The sequence below is a fragment of the Canis lupus genome, chromosome 11, assembly GCF_011100685.1.
Source record: "Canis lupus familiaris isolate Mischka breed German Shepherd chromosome 11, alternate assembly UU_Cfam_GSD_1.0, whole genome shotgun sequence".
Lineage (NCBI taxonomy): Eukaryota > Metazoa > Chordata > Mammalia > Carnivora > Canidae > Canis > Canis lupus.
In genome coordinates this window covers 69,127,890-69,151,248 of record NC_049232.1, presented here as the reverse complement: position 1 = coordinate 69,151,248, position 23,359 = coordinate 69,127,890, and the positions used below count along the sequence as shown (strand labels likewise).

General features: G+C 46.9%; 1 long non-coding RNA gene across 3 annotated transcripts; it reads left to right on the top strand.

Moving 5' to 3' along the window:
- Nucleotides 1-7,298: 7,298 nt before the first annotated feature.
- Nucleotides 7,299-21,722, top strand: LOC102151944. 3 transcript variants are annotated; one of them, XR_005367191.1, is made up of 4 exons: nt 7,299-7,714; nt 16,389-16,573; nt 20,966-21,097; nt 21,535-21,722. It is a non-coding gene; the product is annotated as an uncharacterized LOC102151944 (long non-coding RNA). The 3 variants fall into 3 exon arrangements; XR_005367190.1 differs by lacking the exon at nt 21,535-21,722 and having other exon boundaries at nt 7,339-7,714; nt 20,966-21,527; XR_005367189.1 differs by lacking the exon at nt 20,966-21,097 and having other exon boundaries at nt 7,354-7,714.
- Nucleotides 21,723-23,359: the final 1,637 nt, after the last annotated feature.

Below are 23,359 nucleotides of genomic sequence, written 5' to 3'. Positions count from 1 at the left end.
AGTTCTAAATGGGACAATACTAACCTCCTTGCAGGTTTTGTAAGGGTTAGCTAAACGGATGCTAAGCAAGCTGGTACAGTAGTTTATTGTCAGTAAACATAGCATCGCCCCTTACCTGAGATCTTCTACAGGTACTGGCATCTACAAATAGTTCCTGTCTCCCGGTCACCATGGAGACCCCAGACAAGCTCATAAATTTCCTTTAATGAAGCTGAGATATTTTCACTTTTCCCTGCTGTGCTTGTCTGTGTCCTGGATAGATTAAAAACTCCCAGAGGAGTCACATTTTAAGAGTATGCAGTCTGGCCATTTATAATCCGCATCATCTACTGTGATATGGGCAAAAACAGTCAAATAGGAAAAATAGAAAAGGCTTGATTTAGTCTTCCCTGAGCACAGAGCCACCTCTATATCTTAGATGGTTCAGGGAACATCGAGAGGGCAGGAATGAGAACAGTTGTTGGGTGGTTTTAGAAGGAAAAGCAGCCTTTGGCCAGTTGGTGTGATTCAAGAGACCCCCAAGCTGGCTGCCGGCCTTGATGCCTTTCACTCCACCCTCCTTCCCTTCAGGTTTATAATTCATTTCAGTTCCTCTTGAGTTCCGGATCGTAGCAGGTCCTGAGCGAAGCGGGAGGGTCTCAGCTGTGAAACTGGCCTCGGACCTGACCCAAGGAGCTCACCGTCCACAGCGTCATTTTCCTTCTTCATAAGATGAAGGCATTGGACCAAGTGATCTTTAAATCCCTTCTCACCTTGAAATTCTGTGATTTTTATGGCTATGACTATGAGGTCGATTCTAGGAGGAAGTCTTGTGAAAAGAGGCTTTACCTGAAGATAAAGATAAGGCTGGGAGATAATGGAAATATCATGGGTTTTTCAAAGAATCTAAAATATTACCAGAATCTTTCCCTAAGTTTAAAAGACCATCACATAACTAGGACCCCAGCATATGAATAAGCTGCATCCACTGCTGAGCTTTGGAATATGTCGGGGCCAGACATCCGTAGTCGGTTCAGATTTAACATTTGTTTTGAAATGTGAATTTGTCCCAATGCCACGGACAATTCGGAGAATAATTTGAGCATAATACAAATGTTTATTTCATCCCCAAGGAGCGCTAGGTGAAAGCAGAGCTCTGCAAACTCCTGAACCAACTTTGTGGTAACAAATAAAACCCAAAATCCGGACCAAGACAAGGAGACACTTTATTTGAAAGGTTTTTGCAAGGGAGGTGGAGAGACAATCGCGTTAGGGAGGACACTCCCGCTGTGAGACCTGCAAGGTTTTCAAAGATTAAGGAAACGGATCTTTTCTTTTTTGGAGAGAAGTAATCGAGGCCCGAAGGAACCAAGCTTGGAGAGAAGGATGGAAGGCAGGCATGATCAAACAGAGTAGCTCAGAGGACGTCAGCCTACCCTCAGGAGGACCCTAAGGAGGGGCAGTATGCTGGCTCAGGGTGAGGGTGGGCCAACCAAGCTCAGGGACCTGGGGAAAGGAGAGAAAGCTTAACCAAAGGTTGGTTAACAAGCACTGTGTTCCAACAGATCACTGAGACAAAACAACTCAGCTAATCACTTAAAAGGTGAAAAAAGGGAATTTGGAGTGTCTGTGTCTGGCCTTACCATAGGTTACCAAGGGGTCATCTGTGAGCCTTATCTAAATCACATGGGAAGTATGGTTCTCTGCAAGGAAGCTATTTCTGGAACACGGAAAGGAGAAGGAGTTCTCTAGACTTCCCTGTTTTCCAGGATCATAGGACTCCAGTTAAGTTTCACATTGTCAGTAGGATTACACAAAACACACATACATACACCTCAAACGTCATCAGCTGCCTGAGTTCTTCCCCCCAATCTGAGGTTACAGCTCTGTCTCAGATAACCAGCACCCCCCCTCCCACCACCACACCACCATAACCCACAAGCTGTAGCCTTTCCCCACTTGTATAAGCAAGTTTCCGGTCTTTCTCAAGGTAAGGGGCCATGTGTACTGCGGTGTTTATGTATTTCTAAACCATTTAATACGTGCAAGATTGTGACATCATTTTTATTAGGTGCCTTCTTTTCTTTCTTTTTTCTTTCTTTCTCTCTCTCTCTCTCTTTTTTTTTTTTGTGTGTGTGTGTGTGTGTCACTGAAAAAGTTTTTGAATGTTGTGCCCTAAACCCATTTCCCCCATCAGCCCTGTGGTTTATAATTGCAGTTTTTCATAGCACGATGATTTTCAGGAGTTCACGTCATATCATAGCAAAACTGACTGTATTGACTATGGGTCCAAGGAGCTTCCTAGGACAGCAAGCACCCCAGAGCAATGCTCTTAAGTGAATGAAGCACATTCGAGGGGACGCGGGTCTCCCACGTTCTCTGTGGCACAACACTCCACAAGGCCATAAAGGTTTCATGTCTCAAGATAGTTGGGTCGGGTGGGGGCTGAGATCCAGGGCTTGCTCTGCCTGCTGACCCCATGGCTCTGCTCAGAGGGAGTTCCTGAACCCACATGTGAAAAAGCAGGAGGAGAATTTTAATTGCATTTGGAATTGGAGTGAGTTAATTAAATGAACAAGATCGTATCTTAAACACCAAAATGAGACCCTACTAATAACCTAATGAAGCGCTTCGAAACCTCATAGAGTTAATTCCTTTTCTTCTCAAACTGTTCCTAAAAACATGATGTTTATTAATCGCTCATGGCTCAAGGCATGGGTCCAGCTCCAACTGCCCCAGGCCCCATCCAGGTTGCACCTGGATCCAGGGTCCCTGCACTTTCAGAGTCCAGTGTGCCATGAATGGCTTTGACCTAAAAAGAAGGCAAAATTGAGAATCTCACCACAGTGAAATCATGGGACCATGACTCAATGGGAAAGGAAGAGAGGGGGAGGGAGGGAGAGGTATGCAATAGTTGAAACACCTATTCAAAGAAATAAAGCTGTCTCTGTATTAAGGTAACCACACATCCCAGTGTACCCAGGATAGTCCTGGTTAACGTGATCCCTTTTATTCCCAAAAGGGTTCCACTCACCCTATTTATTTTCCAAAGAATTGAGACTCCCTAATAAATATTTGGTGAAACTGTGGTGCAATGAGAAATACGTGTGGTCTTTGTCCTTGGTGTCTGACATAGACATCCTAAACCCCTTGCAATTTCCTGAGTGATTAGGAGCATCTTCTTCTTCTTCTTCTTTTTCTTTTTTTTGCATCTTTTATTATGCGCAATGACCCCTTTTCAACCATACCTGAGTTTATGCTAGTAAGATGATTCTTTGGTGGGCCCCTAGAGAGCTTCCGGAGGGAGACTGGTCCCCAGAGAAACCAACCCTGTGATTATAGGGTTGCAACTTTCAGCCTGGGAACCCACCCGTTGGAACCCTCCCTCTGAGAAAGGAAGAGGGTCTGTCTATTACGTTCAAACATCAATAACCAATGATTAACCATCATGCCTACAAGGTGGAACTTCCACCAAAACTCCAAAACCCTGAGATTTGGGAGCTTCTGGGTTAGTAAACATATCTAAGTGCCAGGAGGGTGACACACCCCATCTCCTTGGGGACAGAGGCCCCTGCACACTGGATCCTTCAGAACGTCACTCATCTTACCTCTTCATCTGGCTGTTTCTTTGTGTCCTTTATGATAAACAGTAATAATAGTAAATATAGCAGTTTCCTGAGTTCTGTGAGTTATTCTTAGCAAATTAGCAACCCTGAAGGGGGAGAGTCCGTAAGAGAGAGCCCCTGAATCCGTAGCCAAGCCAGACAAAAGTGGGGGTAGCCTGGGGCCCCCGGACTTTAGCCTGGTTCAGTCTCATGGGCCCGAACACCGAAACCAATGGAGTCTCTAGCTTGGGGTGGTTTATGTCAGGATGAGATTGAAATGTTGGACACCCTGTTGCTGTCAGAGAATGAGAGACAGCCATTTCAAGTGTTCATTCTAGGTCCCCCTAGAAGACCTAAAGTCCCAGACAAATGGTTTGGGACAGACCTGAGTGGCAGACACCAAACCGAAAATCGTCCTTCCCCCTCCTCCACAAGAGCAGCAGTGATCCTGGGCCACCCGCCGCCCCCCTCCATACACATCAGGGCTGCCATGTTGCACACTTCCTTGGGCGCCATTCACTGTGTTTCACACCAAAGGGTGGACCCCATCTTCTTTTAGTTCCTAGGAAGAAGGGTCTCAGGATCACATTTCTGGCACCCTCTCTATCTGATCACCCCTGACTCTACATCTCTTAACAATTTTCTTTTCCCCTCCTCAGGTAGTAGATGAGAAGTTTTGCAAACCAGCTGGCTAAAGAGCTGTCTAACTGTGCAACAGGGTGCCAGTGCCCTGTGCTTGTCTTAGTCTTCGGGAGGGAACAGAGAGTCTCCCTGCCTGAATGCTACGCTATCTATAAGGCCAACCACCTCCACCTCCCTCTGCCCCTTTCTTCTATCTTTTGGGGAGGGTGTGAATCAATTTCATCTTTTCTCAGTAATATTTGTGGGGACATGCACGCTCTGAGGAGGACCTGAATCTACTATCACAGCAAGTGACGTGGTTAACACATCTGCCAGAGTCCTGCTGCTCACAAGGAAGAGAGCTGAGGCTACCCAGGCCTCTGTTCGTAAGCACCTGTGCGACTCCACAGAAGCCTTCAAGAAATATTAGGTGAGACGTCACTGGGCACTGGGGTCCTGCATTCAAAATAGAATAGCCAAAAAAAAAAAAAAAAAAAAAAAAAGGAATAGCCATTCATTCAGAGACACAGTTGTGTGTTCATTCAACAAATATTTATCAAGTATGGGCCTGTGTTGGGCACTGGGGATTTCAATCTAATCTAATAAAAGAGAAGGAAGAGGCGATCTTATTGGCCTGGTCCAACAGTATTACCTACTTGGAGCCTTTCTCGATCTCTCCTTCACCACCAGCTAGAGTAGATCACCTCCTTCTCTGAGCCCTGGTGGTAAACCAGGTTCATGCCCCTAATAGAGACCTAAGGTTTCAGGGCTTCACTTTCAGCCTTTAGGAATGCTTTTTGGCTACAACTAGCAGAAAACCCATCCACCAGTGGCTTAAATAAAGCAGACACTTACTTCTGTGCCTAATAAGACAAGGAATCTGAGAATCCAGGGTAGGTCAGAGGTCCAGGAAATCCTTCAAGACCCCAGTCTCTTCCCAATTTTTGGTTCCTTCTTCTTAAGTTGTTAGAGTTTTTTGTTTTGTTTTGTATTGTTTTTTGTTTTTGTTTTTTTTTTTAATTTATTTTTTTATTGGTGTTCAATTTACTAACATACAGAATAACCCCCAGTGCCCGTCACCCATTCACTCCCACCCCCCGCCCTCCTCCCCTTCTACCACCCCTAGTTCGTTTCCCAGAGTTAGCAGTCTTTACATTCTGTCTCCCTTTCTGATATTTCCCACACATTTCTTCCCCCTTCCCTTATTTTCCCTTTCACTATTATTTATATTCCCCAAATGAATGAGAACATATAATGTTTGTCCTTCTCCGATTGACTTATTTCACTCAGCATAATACCCTCCAGTTCCATCCACGTTGAAGCAAATGGTGGGTATTTGTCATTTCTAATAGCTGAGTAATATTCCATTGTATACATAGACCACAGCTTCTTTATCCATTCATCTTTCGTTGGACACCGAGGCTCCTTCCACAGTTTGGCTATCGTGGCCATTGCTGCTAGAAACATCGGGGTGCAGGTGTCCCGACGTTTCATTGCATTTGTATCTTTGGGGTAAATCCCCAACAGTGCAATTGCTGGGTCGTAGGGCAGGTATATTTTTAACTGTTTGAGGAACCTCCACACAGTTTTCCAGAGTGGCTGCACCAGTTCACATTCCCACCAACAGTGTAAGAGGGTTCCCTTTTCTCCGCATCCTCTCCAACATTTGTTGTTTCCTGCCTTGTTAATTTTCCCCATTCTCACTGGTGTGAGGTGGTATCTCATTGTAGTTTTGATTTGTATTTCCCTGATGGCAAGTGATGCAGAGCATTTTCTCATATGCATGTTGGCCATGTCTATGTCTTCCTCTGTGAGATTTCTGTTCATGTCTTTTGCCCATTTCATGATTGGATTGTTTGTTTCTTTGGTGTTGAGTTTAATAAGTTCTTTATAGATCTTGGAAACTAGCCCTTTATCTGATATGTCATTTGCAAATATCTTCTCCCATTCTGTAGGTTGTCTTTGAGTTTTGCTGACTGTATCCTTTGCTGTGCAAAAGCTTCTTATCTTGATGAAGTCCCAATAGTTCATTTTTGCTTTTGTTTCTTTTGCCTTCGTGGATGTATCTTGCAAGAAGTTACTATGGCCGAGTTCAAAAAGGGTGTTGCCTGTGTTCTTCTCTAGGATTTTGATGGAATCTAGCCAGGGGAATTTTAAAAAAGAAATCCATATGTGGGGGCATCACAATGCCAGATTTCAGGTTGTACTACAAAGCTGTGGTCATCAAGACAGTGTGGTACTGGCACAAAAACAGACACATAGATCAGTGGAACAGAATAGAGAATCCAGAAGTGGACCCTGAACTTTATGGGCAACTAATATTCGATAAAGGAGGAAAGACTATCCATTGGAAGAAAGACAGTCTCTTCAATAAATGTATTGTTTTTTGTTCTTCATTTTCACGCTCATCATCTCAAGATCCCACTATGGCCATAATAGGTGTTAAGTCCTCACACAACATACTAAAGAAGAAAGAAGGGCTGCAAGCAAAAAGGCTTTTCCTTCTGAGGTTCTGTCTTTTTTCTAGGAAATGAGGGTCACAAGCAGACCTCCCCTCTGATTTCTTTGGCCAGAATGGGGGCCAGAAACACTCATAAAGAGGGATAAAGAGGGATGAGATTGCCAGGACTGCCTTAGACATGTGGTGACTTACCCCGGGACTGGGGAGGAATCACTGCCCTTAACTACACCCCAGGGAAGGAGTGGGGAATGGCCATTGGGCTCTGAAGCCGGCCAACCTGGACCACCTGGTTCCCTTTGCTGGTCAGTCCCTCAGAGCCTCTGCATCTGCAATGCCTGCACCCCTCTTGCAGACACCCAAAGTGGTGGCTCCTCCTCTCCTCTCTCTCCCAGGAATACTGCACTTCCCATAAGGAGCTGGATAGCACTTGATAAATGTTTCTAAGTAAATGACAACCAAAATGGGGGTAAAAAAAGGGGGGGGTTAGTTTAATGGAGGGTATGGGGAGAAGAATTTGGGAGAAATGTGTTCCATTGACTTAGTGAGTAAATAGGACCCAAAAGCAGGAGTTCTTTGCCAGGAGACCATGACTGAGTGTCATGACCCCTTGAAACTGTACAAAGCATTTTGCATCAATGCGTATATGAATTTCAGATGGCGTGTGTCCTTGGTTTCTATGGAATCCTGAAGGGTTCTGTAGCCACCAGAGGACTCGGAAGCCCCACCGCAAAAGGCCTACAACACCACCTCCCAAGCACCCATGGGCACACCAGCTGCCAGCGTCCTAGAGTGACCTGTAACCTGCCTTGGCAGAGCACCCAGAGCTCCCGGGCCGCCACTGGAGTCCTACGACTTTCCTCCCAGGGTCACAGACTCCATCTGTTCCATTTTTAAGAGGCCAGTCCAAATGGTGCTATTATTCTGTGTCCCAGCACAGCCTGGAAAGAGTCTCTCACCGTGACTCACCACTACCGGCTCCTGAACAATGGTCTGTGGGCTCCATCACTCACGCTTGCTGCCCCACGGGACTGGGAAAAGCTGGTTCTAGGTAAGTGGTCGTGTGGGCGGAATCCTGGGGGCAGGGGCGGGGGTGGAGGTAGAGCCAGTATCCACCAAGCACATGTACTCTACCCATGCGGAGGGGACAGGAATTTGCTTACAGATGCTGGAGGCTGGAGAGCTACCTGGCAAGTTCCAAGCAGCCTGTGCATGGCCCAAAGCTTGTACGTGGAAGTGGGGGACTAAAAGGAGCCCCTTGCTTCCCTCCCTCGGCAGGCAGCTCCTCCCCACCCATCGGGATGGAGAACAGGCTGCTGCTGAGTTGGCTTCGGGAGGCTGGGTGAGCTAACTGGAGGGTGGCACCCTCTCCCCGTCGTTCAGGCTGAGACCAGGCCCGGGAGAGGTGCCTCCGTTCAGCCTCTCCCGTCTGCACCTGGACGTCTTACGTGATCTCGGAAAACGTGTCTGGTTCTCAGTTGGTTTCCTTAAGGAGAAAGTTACGGGGCTGGTTTTTACTATTGTTTCCAGTTGGCTCTGATGGCATGAGGTAACTCGGGGAGGGTTCCAGTGAGGATCCCGGGAGGCCCGGGAGGCCAGGGGGAGTGCTCCAGTTAGTGCCTGGAGCACTAACGGGGGGCAGGGCGGAGGAAGGAGGCCCGCCCGGGCCTCTGGGCAGCTCCTACCTATGGCTTTCCAATCAGGCTGCTCTCTCCACCCAGAGAGCTTCGCCAGTATCGGGATTTACCCGCTTACCTCCTGACTCCGAACCTTGCAGAGGATGGGACCAGCAGCTCCACCTTTAGAAAGCTCTCCATGAAATTCTGGAGCAGCTGGTGTTGGGACCCAAGATCTGAGCCCACCCAGCATGCCGCTTGCTGACCGTCCCTTTCTAGCTGCTCCATGGCCTGCACCAGGCCACCACAGGCCCCACTTGGAAAGGAAAGGATAGGCCTTCTGAAGCCAGGAATCTCTCAACGCAATGGGGTCCAGAGCTCAGCCAGGTCCTCTGAGGGCAGCGGATCTCCGGCTGCCGGCTACCCCAAGGCCACTCAGCCCGCACACATGCCCCGCACCGCCAGTCCCCTCTGAGAGGCACCAACCCCAGGGGCACAGGCCTATCAAGATCCTGCGTGGAAATCCATCTGCCATTTAGCTGGCGATAGACACGAGACCAAGAGCAGTGTACTTATTATCACTGGAGAAAAAAAAATTGAATGGGTTTTTGAATAACCACGGAATGGCTCGCACAGTGTGCAGGAATTCATTATCAAAGTTGGCTCCGCTCCTCGCAGACGTGCCTTTGGCACTCTCAGCTCTGAGATTTGCATTCCTAGATGGAGGAGAGGGCCGCAGACAGCAGGCAGCTGAGACGGTGTGGGCAAGGGAAGGCTTCAGAAGCGGCCCGGGGGGTGGGGGGGTGGGGGGCTGGTTGCCTAGGAGAAAACCTCTATCAGCTGGAATTGTTTAGTTATAATGGCAGAGTCTATGTGGTCTCAGGGGAAAAAAAAAAAAAAAAAGCTATCTATTAGCATTCGTGGAGTGGCCCAGAGTTATATCTGATTCGGTGTCACAAGGAATCTTTCTCCGGCTCCTGATTCCGCTTTCTTTCCTCTGTGGGGGCTTCAGTCTTGGCCAGGCCCACCCAGCGTGGTGGCAGAGATGGTCACTGTGGCTCCGGGCGGATGGGCTACCGGCTTAGCCTCTCCAGGGAGAGAGGTCCTCTCTGTCCTAGAACATCCAGCAAAAGACTGGAAGGGCCATCTCACTGGCAGGTGTGACGTCTCGGAACAAGGCCCAGTGGCCAGGCCTGGTGCTGAGAGGTGAGGTGAGATGTGAACTGGCAGGATGGCAAAGGCTTCTCAAGGGAAAATCGGGTGCTGTTATTAAAAGGGCGAGGGTGCTGCCTGTGTCTCTGCCTCTCTCTCTCTCTGTGTGACTATTGTAGATTAAAATAAATAGATTTAAAAAAAAAAAAAAAAAAAAAGGGCGAGGGTGGATGCTAGGGAGGCACTCGGTGTCCTTCCCAGCCACAGCAGCAATGAAAAGCACTGGCCCTGCCTTCTCCCACGTTCTATGCTCGTTTTCTACTACAGATTTTTCTAGATCGTTATTTCTTTACTCTTCCCCACTGGTTTTGTGCTTTGGGGGAGCAGCCATGACTCCTATTATCCTGACACTAGTCGCCTCAACATCTACTGTATAGCAGGTGCTTAATAAACCCTAGTAGAATGGTATAAATAACACAGAACTGGGATTTTAAAATTCTGGAATTTTATCGTGATTCTGTCCCCAACTTGTATGTAAATTTGGAGGCAAGCCTTCTTCTCCTTGGGCCTCTTTCCACTATACTAGGTGAGGGGTCAGCAAACTTTCTTTGTAGAGGGCCAGAGAGTAAATATGTTAGGCTATGTGGGCCACAGGGTTCCCAACTACTCAGCTCTGCCATTAAAACACAAGAGCAGAAAAAGGCCATATGTGAATGAACAGGCATTGCTGCGTTCCTATAGCATTTTATTTACAAAAACAGGCGGTGGCCCACATTTGGCATCTCTCTAATATGTGATTTCTTTTTTCCCCTTTCCTTTCCCTATCGCTGTGTGGCAGTCCACTCAAAAATTCAGCAGCTTAAAATAACAGCAATCATTTATTTTGCCCATGAATCTGCAATCTGGGAGACTTGTCAGATATACCTCCTCTCTGCTCCAGGCAGTTGCAGCTGAGAAAGCTGCACGGAAGCTGGAGGAGCCACTTCCAAGACAGTTGGCTCACATGGTTGGCAGGTCGGTGCTGGCTGTCCGCTGGAACTCACGTGGGGCAGGCGGCCGGGGGCTTGATACTGCTTCATGCGGGCTTCTTCATGGGGTTGCCTGGGCCCCAAAAGAAGTTGTTCTCATCCAACAGTTGGGAAGTAGAAGCTGTCAGAGTCTCAAGACCTGAGTTCAGAAGCTGGCGCAGTGGTGGACTATTGGCCAAGTAGTCACAGAGCCCACCTGGATTCAGGGCGAGGACCCACAGTTGCCACCTCTCGCTAGGAGGAATGAACTGCAGGGAAAGAATTTGCCGCCGTTTCCAACCTACCATAGTGAACTCTAAGGGCCCTGCTAGCTCAGCTGTCCCGTGGCTTGAAGGCTTGGATTCCAGGAACAACTGTCCGATTCCCTAAACTGACTCTGTAAGAGCATCACCGTCCCCCATACCTGAATCCCTCAGGTCCTTCGACCTTCATAAGGTCCCTGCAAGCTGTCCCTCTTCTCCATCCCGGCCGCCACCACTCAGAGCAGCCTGGATGTTGCAGTGGCCTCTTGATTCCCGGTCTATCCACATCTGCTTCCAGAATTATCCTCCTAAAGCACTTCCTTGGTGCTCCCTAGTCAAAGTCGTCAGTGACTCCCTCCTACCACCTTGGGTTCCACTTCCTTTTCCAGCCTTACTTCTGAATCCTTCTTTTAGGCTGAAAGGTCACATCCTTTACCTGAAATTTCTAATTCCTTCTTCCACCCTTCTTGCTCCTGAAATGTAACCCAGCCTTTTAGAGCCAACTTCCAAAAACCCCTTGATGCTTTTCCTAATTCTTAGACTCTAATTGTATGGTTCTCATACAGCACGGGGCCTTCACCAGTCCTCGGCTACTGGTCTCTTTGTTGCTGTCAAATCTATGTCCTTGGATGAGCTTCCCGCATCCCATTATATCACATATACTTCAGTCACTCTGAATTATTTAGCATCCCTGAAAAGATCGAGCCTTTTGGAGTCCTGGGACCTTGGCCTGTGTTCTTTCCTCCCCCTACAATGCCCTCCTTGCTCTGTCTAGTTGAAACTCAGCTCTAATGCCACCACCTCCATGAAGCCTTCCCTCAATCCCTTCCTCCCCCACAACTGGTTAGGATGCCCTTACTCTGCACCCAGGGACCCCAGTGTTTCCCTTGACCATAGCAGCTATCACCCTGTGCTCATGACACCTTCACAAAAATGTCTGTTTTCTACTAGACTCTGCTGTCTTAGAGGGCAGAAATTTAGACTTTTTTTTTCTCTAGCAATGCCAATGCCTGGCACAGAGCCTGGCATATAGTTGGCATTCAGCAAGTGTTTATTGGATGGATAAATGTTTGCTCATTACTTTTTAGGCAATTTTGAAAAACAGAATAATAAACATTTAAAGTCCAATAACACACTGGGGAAAAAAAAAAACCCAAACAGTTGTTAAAGACATAATAAAGAGCTCATATATCTATATTACAAAGATCCTTTATAAGCCAATGAGGAAAAACTTAACCTCTGGAGAACACTATGCTAACAACACAAAGTAGGAAAAAATAAGCACAAATGGCCAATAGGCACATGGAAAAAAATGTCCAACAAAGCCTTACAAATTAAACATTATCCCATTTTACGTTTCATATTAGTAAACACGAAAAGTGGCAATACGTGGTTGGAATGAGGTTGTGCGGAAGGGAGCACTTTGAACCACTGCTAGAACACCTTAGGCTCATTTTCACACGCTCTAAACATCTTTCACATGTGCAGCCCCTCCTAAGCCACCATTCTGCTCCGAGAATTTTAATTCCAAGGAGTTAATTGGTAATACATGTGCATCTTCACATCCAGGTCCCATTAATTCCTCAGTATTTTCGGATTGATCGCTCTGCCTCTGAGAACAGACTGACACTACAGTCGCAGGGGCTGACAGTATTTACCGCTCATGGAATCGTACCAATTTAGGGCCAAGAGCAGAAACTCCCCTAGTTTGGTGGTGGTCCAGTTATTGGACAACAGCCTGGGGGAAGCATTTCTAGGGTTGCTATAATGAAGTTGGTCATGATTTATATAGGGTCAACAAGTTCCATCATCTGCTGTGCCAGTTGGAAAACACCCAGCAATTACTTGAAAGATCACTTTGGGAGGGCAATCCTGGCTTGGCAACTAGAAAAGAAAAGTATTTATTGAGCACCTTCTATGTGCCAAGAAGTTACTCCCATGACTTCACTGTAGCTCTTCTTGGGCAGCCATGATTGTCCTATTTTACCGATAGAAAGACTAAGATACAGTGTTAAGGAGGAAAACTAACATATGAACCAGGCATGCCCCACTCCGCAAGAATTGCCCCTAAATTGCTATGTCCTTAAGAATTCAGCGCTTGGACATGCCGTTCATTGTTTATGCAAAGGAGATTGAGCATAGCTATTCTGGTCGTTCTCCATAAAATTGCGTTGAGTGAAATATTGTACAACACCCAGACACCCACATTCCGTAGCCTCAAATCATCTCCCAGGTACATAATAATAGCCTATCATTCAAACGGGGAGGAAATAATCCAATTCTGAGCAGGAAGGGTGGAACAGGCTACTGAATGGATTCTCGCTTGGGGCATTTTCTTTAAAACAAGTTCTAAAAAAAAAAAAAAAAAAAAAAAAAAAAAACAAGTTCTAAATCAAGGTACCTGAACATATTGTGATAATTGACTGGGACAGACTGCCCTGCCCTGGCAACTTGGAAGGTCCTCTGAAATTATCCCTTTTTGCACATTCTTTTTTTTTTTTTTAAGAAAATAATAAAATTTATTTTATTTTTTTAAAAGATTGTATTTCTTTATTCATGAGACACACAGAGAGAGGCAGAGACACAGGCAGAGGGAGAACCAGGCTCCATGCAGGGAACCCAATGTGGGACTCGATCCCAGGACTCCAGGGTCATGCCCTGGACCGAAGGCAGACACTCAGCCGCTGAGCCACCCAGGGATCCCTTTTTTGCACATTCTGTAAAATAAACATGCAAGCCCCAATGTGCATTTGCATCCACACCATAAGCAAACAATGATTATTTGGCTGATGCCTCACACCTCCACCCGAGCCACCTGTACTGGTTTTTCTGGCCTCTGAGGGGATCTATGGTGGATGTACTCGGACTGCACTGAGGTCTAGGACTGGGGTCTGCAGCAAAGAGGAGGGCAAGGAACCATTAGACTAGTTAGAAATTACTTAGGGGGTCTTTTGTTTTATTGTTAGTATTGTTTGGGGGGATTAGTTCAATTCTCTGTTAAACTTTCCAAAAATACTTGGGTTTGGTTTGTTGGAGGTTCAACAAGTACATGTATTCAATTTGGAGGTTTTTAAAAAATTTGTTTAGGTTTGTTTTTGCTTGCTTTGAGTTCAAACACCCGCTTCAGGGATGCCTGGGTGGCTCAGCGGTTGGGCATCTGCTTTCGGCTCGGGGTGTGATCCCAGGGTCCTGGGTTCGAGTCCCTCATCGTACTCCTTGCACGGAGCCTGCTTCTTTCTCTGCCTGTGTCTCTGCCTCTCTCTGTGTGTCTCTCATGAATAAATAAATAAAATCTTAAAAAAAATACCTGCTTCAAAGGTCTGATGAAATGAAATATAAAATCATACACAGACAGACACCCAGCAATAAAGCCAAGCAATATCGTTGTAGCTATTCTTGATAAAATTTAATGGTACCACTCACGTCAGCTGTCTTCTTTTATCTTCTTGGTATCCCTGCCAATCCCCACTCTAGAGATGGGGAGTTTATTGTAAAAAGTAGTTAACTGACTTGTGGCTTGTCTGACATATCCAGTGGTTCTCAGTCTCCTTGTGGGAGAAGATGCCTTTGAAAACTGGAGTTTGGGGCAGGTCACTTGGAGGGAAAAGACTTCAAATGCAGTAATTATGGTATAATGGCTGCCAGAGTGGGAGAGCCATTAAAGGATGCTTTAATGACTGCTTCCTGGAAGGCACCCCCACCCCTCAACTATGCCCTTCACCACCTACACTCCTATAGTGCCCTGACCAGGCCCCATATCTAGCCCTGCATTGTCCCATATGGCAACCACATGCCACATGCCACATGCCACCAACGAGCACTTGAGATGCAGCCGTTCTGAACTGAGATGTGCTGTAAGTGTAACATACACACAGGGTTTTGAAAATGCAGTACAAGGAAGGAAGGTTGGGATCCCTGGGTGGCGCAGTGGTTTGGCGCCTGCCTTCGGCCCAGGGCGCGATCCTGGAGACCCGGGATCGAATCCCACATTGGGCTCCCGGTGCATGGAGCCTGCTTCTCCCTCTGTCTATGTCTCTGCCTCTCTCTCTCTGTGTGACTATCATAAATAAATAAAAATTAAAAAATAAATAAATATTTCAAATTTCTAAAAAAAAAAAGGAAGGTAACATCTCAAACTTTTTTTTCTTTTGTTTGCATGTTGAAAGAACATTCTCAATATACTCAGTTAAATAAAATGTCTTACAAAAATTCATTTCACCTGTTTCTTTTAACTTCTTTTAACCAGAAAAGTTAAAATTACGCTACCAGAAAAGTTAGCTACCAGAAAAGTTAAAATTACGTATATTGTTCACGTTGTATTTCTATTGGACCGTGTGCTCTAGAGTTCAAGTTCTCCCATGTTCCGGAAAATACAAAAAAACACCTCATTAGAGCCAGCTTGATGTTGCTGTTGCCCTTTGCTTTTTACCTGTAATAGGGCAGTGCAAGGGACATGGTTCCTGAAAGATCTCACATGATTTAAGACAAATCCTGAGCAAGGAAAATGGGTACTGCCGCTTACCTGCTTAAGCCATAAATCAGGAGCATGAACCCAGAATACAACTCATCCCGGACCCTTTCCAGCTTGGAAATCATTCTTTCCACAGTGCGTTTTTTTTTTTTTTTAATTTCAATTTAGGGGAATTTGCATGCAGTATGAAAGCTTAGTGAATATGTTTTAAATCACAATGTTTAGAGTTCACAAAATCCAGATTCGCTTGGAGTACAGAGCATGTCCTGCTCTGCTCTGCATCTTATAACCACTCAGGGTTCGGTGGACGGAGGATACAGAGTAGCATCCTTTCTCAGGATGCTAGGTAAAACGTTTCTACATAGTGATTAAAGCTTCGCCCCAGGCAGGTAGAGACAATCCAGTGGCTGAGAAATGCTGAATTAGTCAGGACAGGGGCAGGGCAGGCTACAGGGCAGGGATGCCTTCTCACCCTCCACCTCGTGTATGATAGCAGCAGCCTTCTGAGTGTGAGCTTAGCACCCCCGATGGGGAAGGGACCTCAGAAGTCTCAGGGTGGCCCTCCACCCCATGCAGGAGGCTCGTTTGCACAAGGCTTGATGGTTGCAGCCATCTGGCTTCCGCTGGAACCTCTCTCTCGTAATGGAAAGCCCTCTCTCACTCCAAGGACCCAGGTGGTTAGGTTTGGGGGGTTGTTTTTTAACAGCTCTGGCTGTATAAAGTTCATGCTTGTGATGAAAAATGTGGTCAGGTGTTCACTCTGCGGTGAACTAAATGAGATCTAGACTTCAAAGCAACCCCCTTCCCCCAACAAGGATGAGTTTGAATTCAGCCTTAGCTATTTACATTTTTGCACTCCTCTGAACCAATTTCAGCACCAGTTGCTTCATAAAAAGAAAGAAAGAAAGAAAGAAAGAAAGAAAGAAAGAAAGAAAGAAAGAAAGAAAGAAAGAAAGAAAGAAAGAAAGAAAGGGGCAGAGAGAAGGCTGAGGTACCTGTGCTGCTGTAAAGAGATGGGAGAGGGGCGGGGGAGGGCTCTCGGGATTCTAAGTGCTGCGCGTGCTGGTCCAGAGTCCCTACATCCTTAAAACAGGCAGGGGCCGCCTTCCCAGTGCCCAGCAAGCTCCTGCTCTCTCGGAGATGAAGATGCGTCGGCTATCACTCAGCCCCGCTCCCGCCCGGGCATTTACACACTGATTTGTTCCCGTGTTTCCAGGTGCAGACGGTGGCGGGCAGCTGAGTAACGATCCGTGGGTGAGGACCGATCCAGGGTGGCCTTTGGGCATCGAGGAACAGGTGCAGCATGAGAGGAGGTGACCCAGAGTCCCGTGAGGGAGCAGAGACTCTGCAAAAACAGAGAGAATGAGACAGAAAGAGCACTTGATTTGGAGTCAGCCAGACGTGAGTATAAATCCTAGCTCTAAAAAAAAAAAAAAAAAATCCTAGCTCTGTCCCTCGCCCGCAGTGTGGCCCGGAGGAGGCCCGTCGTTGCTTTGCTTCTCCTGCATCTATAAAATGGGACCAACAATCTCTCCCTCACCACGTAGAGCGGTAGGTAAAGGCTCAGCATCCCGAGCCAGGCTGCAATTCATTAGCTGTCTGACCTTTGGAAACTCGTCTTGGGGCAGATTTGTGGAGGCACAATTGACATCTAAGAAGCCTCACATGCTGGCAGCGTACAGCTTTATGAGGTTGGACCCGCACAAACACGGGAAACTGTCCCCACAGTCAAGGCGACGAACACATGCGTCCCCCGCCAGCCAAGCTTCGTGGTGCTGCCCCCACTCCTGGGCTCTCACCTCCAGGAAACCATGGCCCGGCTTCCTGTCCCACAGACCAGGCTGCATTTTCTTTGTTTAGTTTCAAATAGTTCCTATTGCAATGTCACCAAGGCCACCGATCTCGGACATCTAATGTCCCAGGAATCTCCCCTGATACGTGTTTACCTCTGACAGAGCAGTTTTCATCTCTAGAACCTCAGTTTGGGTATTTTGGTTTTTAAAAATATCTTCCTTATACCTTTTTTTTTTTTTTTTTAAGAGAGAGAGAGAGCAGGGTGGTGGGGAGGGAGAGAGAGAACCTTAAACAGGCTCCGAGCCCAGGATCAACCCTGAGATCACCACACTGAGACCAAGGTCTGGGCCGAAATCAAGAGCCCGATGCTTGAAACCAACTGAGCCATCCAGGCGCCCCTCTTCCTTGCATCTATTTACCATGTCTGATCTTCCTCTGGCTTCCAGAACATATGAAATAACGTTATAATGCCTGTTTTCCTGTTCTTATCTGCTAATTCTATCATCGATGTCATTTCTGGGTCAGGTGTGATTGATTTTTCTGCTTATTTTGCTGCTCTTGCTGGCTGGTCATTTCTTTCCTGGATGCCAGACACTGTACATTTTACCTGGTTGCGTGCTGGACATCATTGTCGGAAACAAACAAAAACAGATGTGAACAGATCCCATTTTCATTTAGTACACTTCTTACCAGCAACGATACAATGTACAGCCTTTTTTTGGTTTTGTTTTTATATTCTACTTTTTACACATTTAGTCCGTCCACTTAAACATTTTCTCTGGCCAGGCCACAGTTACCTATTTCTAAAATGTAGCTGTTTTTCTGGAATGTGATTCTGTTCCTTGGAAGCAGGTTTGTTTGTTTGTTTGTTTGTTTGTTTGTTTGCCCCCCCCCCTCCCCTGGAAGCAGTTTGATCCTTTGAGGGCTTCCTTTTGGGCTTCCCTGGCAGGGCCAGAGCAGTATCAGGTGCTAATTCTCCGCACTACCGAGGCAATGCCCTTCCCAGGCCTCTAACCGGCCCCACATCATGAGAGTTTCCCACGCTGGCCGTGGGTACAGGCACTAGTCCCATCCCGGGGGAGCTCTCAGCAAGCAATATTTCCTCTTACTCTCTTGGGCGGATCTTGCCTTGGACTCAGTTTCTTCACACTCAAGCAGTGATCGGTGAACTGGATACTCACGAATGACCCTTTGCAGGGAGCTCGAGGCCTCTGTCCCCGAAGCTCCCCTCCCTCTGGTGCTCTGCCCTGCAAACCCAAGGCACCCTGACTTCCTTGGACTCCCAGCGCTGCTGGAGTCCTCAACTCAAGAATGTGCTGGGCTCTGCTAGATTCCCTGGAACTGCACCTCGGAGTGGAAACTCCCCAGGCACCAAGCTGGAGCCCGCCTAAGGTTCGCCTCATTTGCTTCCCATCTCTCAGGGCTCACTGTCCTTCGCTCACCGATAGCCGCCGTCCTGAGAGCTGTCGTTTGCTTTTCCAGTTATTTCAAGGAGAGCAAATCCGATGCCTGCCTGCTATTCCAGTTTGGCCAGAAATAGACGCCAGGAGAGTTACGTATTTAAATTCCCTGTGACTCCATTTCCTCCCCTATAAAATGAGAATAAGAATAGTGCCTATGTCACAGAGCTGTCGTCAGGATTAAAGGCATGAATACTGGAATCTAATGCATAATAATTGCTCAGTAGGTAGAAGCTGCCCCTTGTTGCTGCTACGATTCCTGTTGTTGTTGTTTATTGTTATTATCATAGGATCTGGGATCTATCTGTGAAACTCCTGAATTTTCGCTCCCAAGCTCAGTGCTTGACACTTCATTGGTATTAAATATTTGTGCCTTTACAATTCTAACCCAGACTTCTCCAGCAGATAACTACTCATCCTCTTACTTTGGAGCCAGCTAAGAATGACCTTTGAGATCTTTAACAGCCATAATTTCTATGCCTCAGAGATCTAATTGATATTCTCATCGAGCAAATTAGCATTTGCAGCAAACATACTTCACTCCAGATTTATTATGCTCCCTAAATTAATGTAACAAGGATATTCTGAAGAGCAAACCAGAGTTTAATTCATAGGAGTCTGGAGGTCAGTGTCTGAGTTAACTGGAGGAATTCAAGGCAGGAAAGAGAAAGCCGCTTTCTCTTGCCCATCTGGGCAAATGGGACAGAAAACTCGGTTCTCAAAAAAAGGAAACAAGCTATTTGGGATACGCAGTTGAATCAAAAAGAAATAGTGCCCATCTGGGCAAATGGGACAGAGAACTCGGTTCTCAAAAAAAAAGGGAAATGAGCTATTTGGGATATGCAATTGAATCAAAAGATATAGTGAGCCCAGCCCCACAGTGCCCCTCATCTCCCACTCCTGGCTCTCAGACGGCCTCCCTCGGTGCCATGTGGTTGGTGTCAGATGCGATGCTCGTGACTCGTCACGGACCAGACATCCGACTGGGTCATCCTGGAAGCCTGGGGAAAGCCAGCACGGGAGGCAGGTCACAATGTGTCACCTGAACAAGAAGGATGTGCTCCAGGGCAGTGTCCGACAGTCTCTATCTCATTCTTCCCCTGAGACCTCTGCCACCACCTGCTTCCCAGACCAGAAATAGAGTCTGCTCGTGCTTTTCCATCTGCCCAGGTGGTGCGGAGACTTCCGGCTCCGTGGCTTACCAATCCCCAGACAGTCTCCTACGAGCCAGGAGCCCCCTGGTACTGCTTTATCTTGTGTAAGAAAAGCAACTTTATGTCATAGGAACTAAAACCCATATGCCCGAATCAGCGGTGACGACGGGTACGCTGGTTTCTCATAATAGTACATGCAGTTCATTAACAAACTCGCAGTTGCCCTTTTTTCCATCTCTAAAAGCAAGATAATCACGAACAGATTTTTCACAAATATCTACGCACTAAAAAGGATGAAATCAGGTCCCAAAGGGTGGATTAGGGTTCATGGGTTATGAAAGAATCCATGATATTCGGGGATCATGTCTGCCCTCAAACCGAGGGCCATGGTTTAGGGCTTGCATCGATTTTTTTATTCAACAGTTATTAAGAAAAAATCTGAGATCATCTATTCTCAGGGGGCTGCGGTTCAATAGGGGTCATAAGACAAAGACATAAATGATCAGAACTCAGGGTAGGAAATGCTTAGGGCTCGGAAGTTCATCGCCTAGCAGTTAAGATTTAGAACTTTGGAGTCAGACCTCCTGGGTTGAACCTACTGGTTGTGTCTTTGATGAGCTGCGTGTCCTTGGGCAAGTCGTTTTATTTCCTGAGCCACTGTATTTCCCACTGGCCTCCTCTTTGGTAAATTGGAGATAGGAGAGTGGTTGCGTGAATCAAACAAGGTGAGGTATGTAAGGTAGTTAGATCATTGCTCGGGGTCAGTTACCTCATCTTATTAATTGCTTTTCCAGGCCAAAGGAGGAGTAGATCCCAAACAGTTTCCCACAGAGGGTGGCAGTCACTTTGGTGGCTCCCTGGCCTGGGAGAGAGGGTGGGGTTGGGAAACTGGAACATTGTGCTCCTACTCCGTGCAGACCACAGAATTTTTTTTTAGATTTATTTATTTTTTTAAATTTTTTAAAATTTTTATTTACTTATGATAGTCACACAGCGAGAGAGAGAGGCAGAGACATAGGCAGAGGGAGAAGCAGGCTCCCCGCGGGGAACCCGATGTGGGACTCGATCCCAGGACCCTGGGGTCACAACCGGAGCCAAAGGCAGATGCTCAATGCACTGAGCCCCCCAAGGCGTCTCGCAGATCACAGGTTTCAAGATAAATTCAGATTGGTTCTCCTTCCATCTGAAGGCCAGAGCAGCCTCGGTGTGGGCTACATAAGTTCTGTGTCCGCTGATTTTCTTGCCTCGTGCTCCTTATGCTCGGAGCTTGAACTCCCACCCGATATGCTAAGATGTCCTATCTCTGGGTGATGCAGCTTGTCCCAAACAGAATGTTCCCCTCTCTGTGGCTGCAAACTCACTTATGAATGGCATCATCTTTCCAGGGATTGAAGATGGAAAAATTACTGACACCCTCAGAAGCTCATTTTTCTCCTTTCCGGGCACCCTGTGTTGTTCACCATCCTGCCCATTGCCCCGTTCGGATCCCATACAATCAAGGCTTGTCCATTTGACGGGTTAAGTATTTCCTGAATCCACGCACACAGCCATGGCCCTCTCCAGGTCGTCATCCCCTTCTCCTGATGGGCTGCAGCAGCCTCCCCCCAACCCTGGTGTCTCGGCTGTGGCCTTGCCCGTTGTCCACCCATTCTCCTCTCTGGTGAGGCTGAATGAAATCCACCTGCGGGTCTATCCTGCTGTAAGTCTTCCATGACTCTCCATACAACCTCCATACAACCATCTCAAGTTTGTTTGGGGCCGCCATATGCTTAGTTAGAAATCCTACTTTCTAGTTTTCCTGGAAGCTTGTGACCAGGTTCTGGTCAAGGAGATGTAAACAAAAATCTACGGGCTGGGCTTCTAGGGAAGCCGTATTTTCCTGATTCAAAGGAAGGAATTCAACTGGTACAATGCACCTTTTTCTCTTCCCTGTTCCTGTCTGGTACCTGGGCAGATGCCTGTGGGAGGAGTCATCCTGATTGATCCCAAGAAGATGAAAGTCATCCCCTAAGGTTGGTGGAGCAGGAAGCTAGAGGAAGCCTGTTTGCCCAATGAGTTCCTGGACCAGCCACAGTCACCCGGGACCACCCAGCTCCTGATTTCTTGTTACGCAAGAAAGAGAAATCTCTGTTCGGTTGAGTAGCCGCATTTTGGTTCCTGTCACTAAAGTCCGCCTCGGCCTTAACTGATGTACCCTCTCCCATCATCTAGAGCTGCAGTTTGCTAACTTTTGTGAGCATCCAAATTGTGGGGGCACCTGATACAAATTCAGGGTGGGAACCTCACCCCAACAGATTCTAGTCTACGCGGATCTGCAGGAGGGTCTGCCACCGGTATTTACTGATGTGTCATGTAGGCCAATGAGAAAAGCACCAAATCCTGGAACTTACACTTAGATGGTTAAGGAAGGAAACATACAAATGCTGTGTTTATGAGGAATTTTAAGAACTGGCCTCTATAACTTCTCTGGTCTCATCTCTGGCCATTCCCACTGCTGTACTTGCCCAGAACCTTCCATTTGGTGACTTAATTTGTGCAGTTTCCATGTCTATGAAGCTCTTCCCACCTTTCTGGCCCTGGGCCTTTCCCAGACCACAAGATGTAGCTTAGGTATCACCTCACCCGGGGAGTCCTCCAGGAACACTCAGATTGTGCTTTTTGTTGACCACCGAGGAGCCCTTGAAAAGCTCCGGATGGAGAGAATGTTCCAGAAGGTGGAAGGGAGGAATGGAAGGATGTGTTTGTGTGGTCAGATTTACATGCCCATCTGCTCCCACTGCTTTGGCTTGAATGGAGGTAGGAGGGCGGAGACTGTAAATTGTATTGGTTTTTGTTTCGACCCTTCATTTATAATAACTCCTAGAGACTGAGATCTGCAGCCAGAGTGAAGGCGTGCCTCAGAAAATTATTAATTTTAGTGGGCTGTTCTCTCCTTTTCACTTTTCATTTACATTTTGAGAGTTAGAGTCAACACCAAGCATAATAGAAGCAATCAGATAGGCTCCAGTGGAAACCAGGAACATCTAATTAAATCCTTATATTTGCAGGTCTGGTTCTCAAGGGAGGAAAAAAACATGTGACTGGCTTGATATTTATAGAGTGCATTCATTCATTCAATATGCATTCACTCATTTATTCACTCTCTCTGCGCTGACAAGATTCTCTTGGTTACAAATAAAAGAAACAGAACTCAAGCTGTGTTAAGTCAGACAAAGGAAATTCACTGGCTCCTGTACTTGGACAGTCCAAGAATTCAACTGGCTTCCCACACTGGGGGCTTAAATTATGCCCCAAATGTGTCCTCCTCTTCTGTTCCTTCTTCCTCTCTCCTCATTTTCCTTCTTCCTTTCTGCTGCCTCTCCTCTTCCCATCTTTTGGTCAGGCTCTTTCCTTGTGGCAAGTAAAGGAGCCTCCAGCAACTTCAAATAAACATCCCAACAGGTTAGCACAAACGTTATCCACTGCTAGAACCAACCAAAAAATCCCAAGGTGAACTCTAATCTGGCTTGTGTTATATGTCTCTACCTGAAACTGATTTCTGTGGCCAAAAGTTTGGAATAGTCTGATTAGCTTGGGCTGGGATATATGCCCAGGGTAGAGAATGTGAAGAGTCAAGTCCAACCCCACCTATCACAGGGAATGTGTACAGGATACTGAAGAGACATAACCACAAATTCCACAATCCCATCCATCCAACAATCCATCTATCCACCCATCCATCCTTCCATCCATCCACTCATCCAATCATCCATCCACCACCTATCCTCCCATCCAACCAC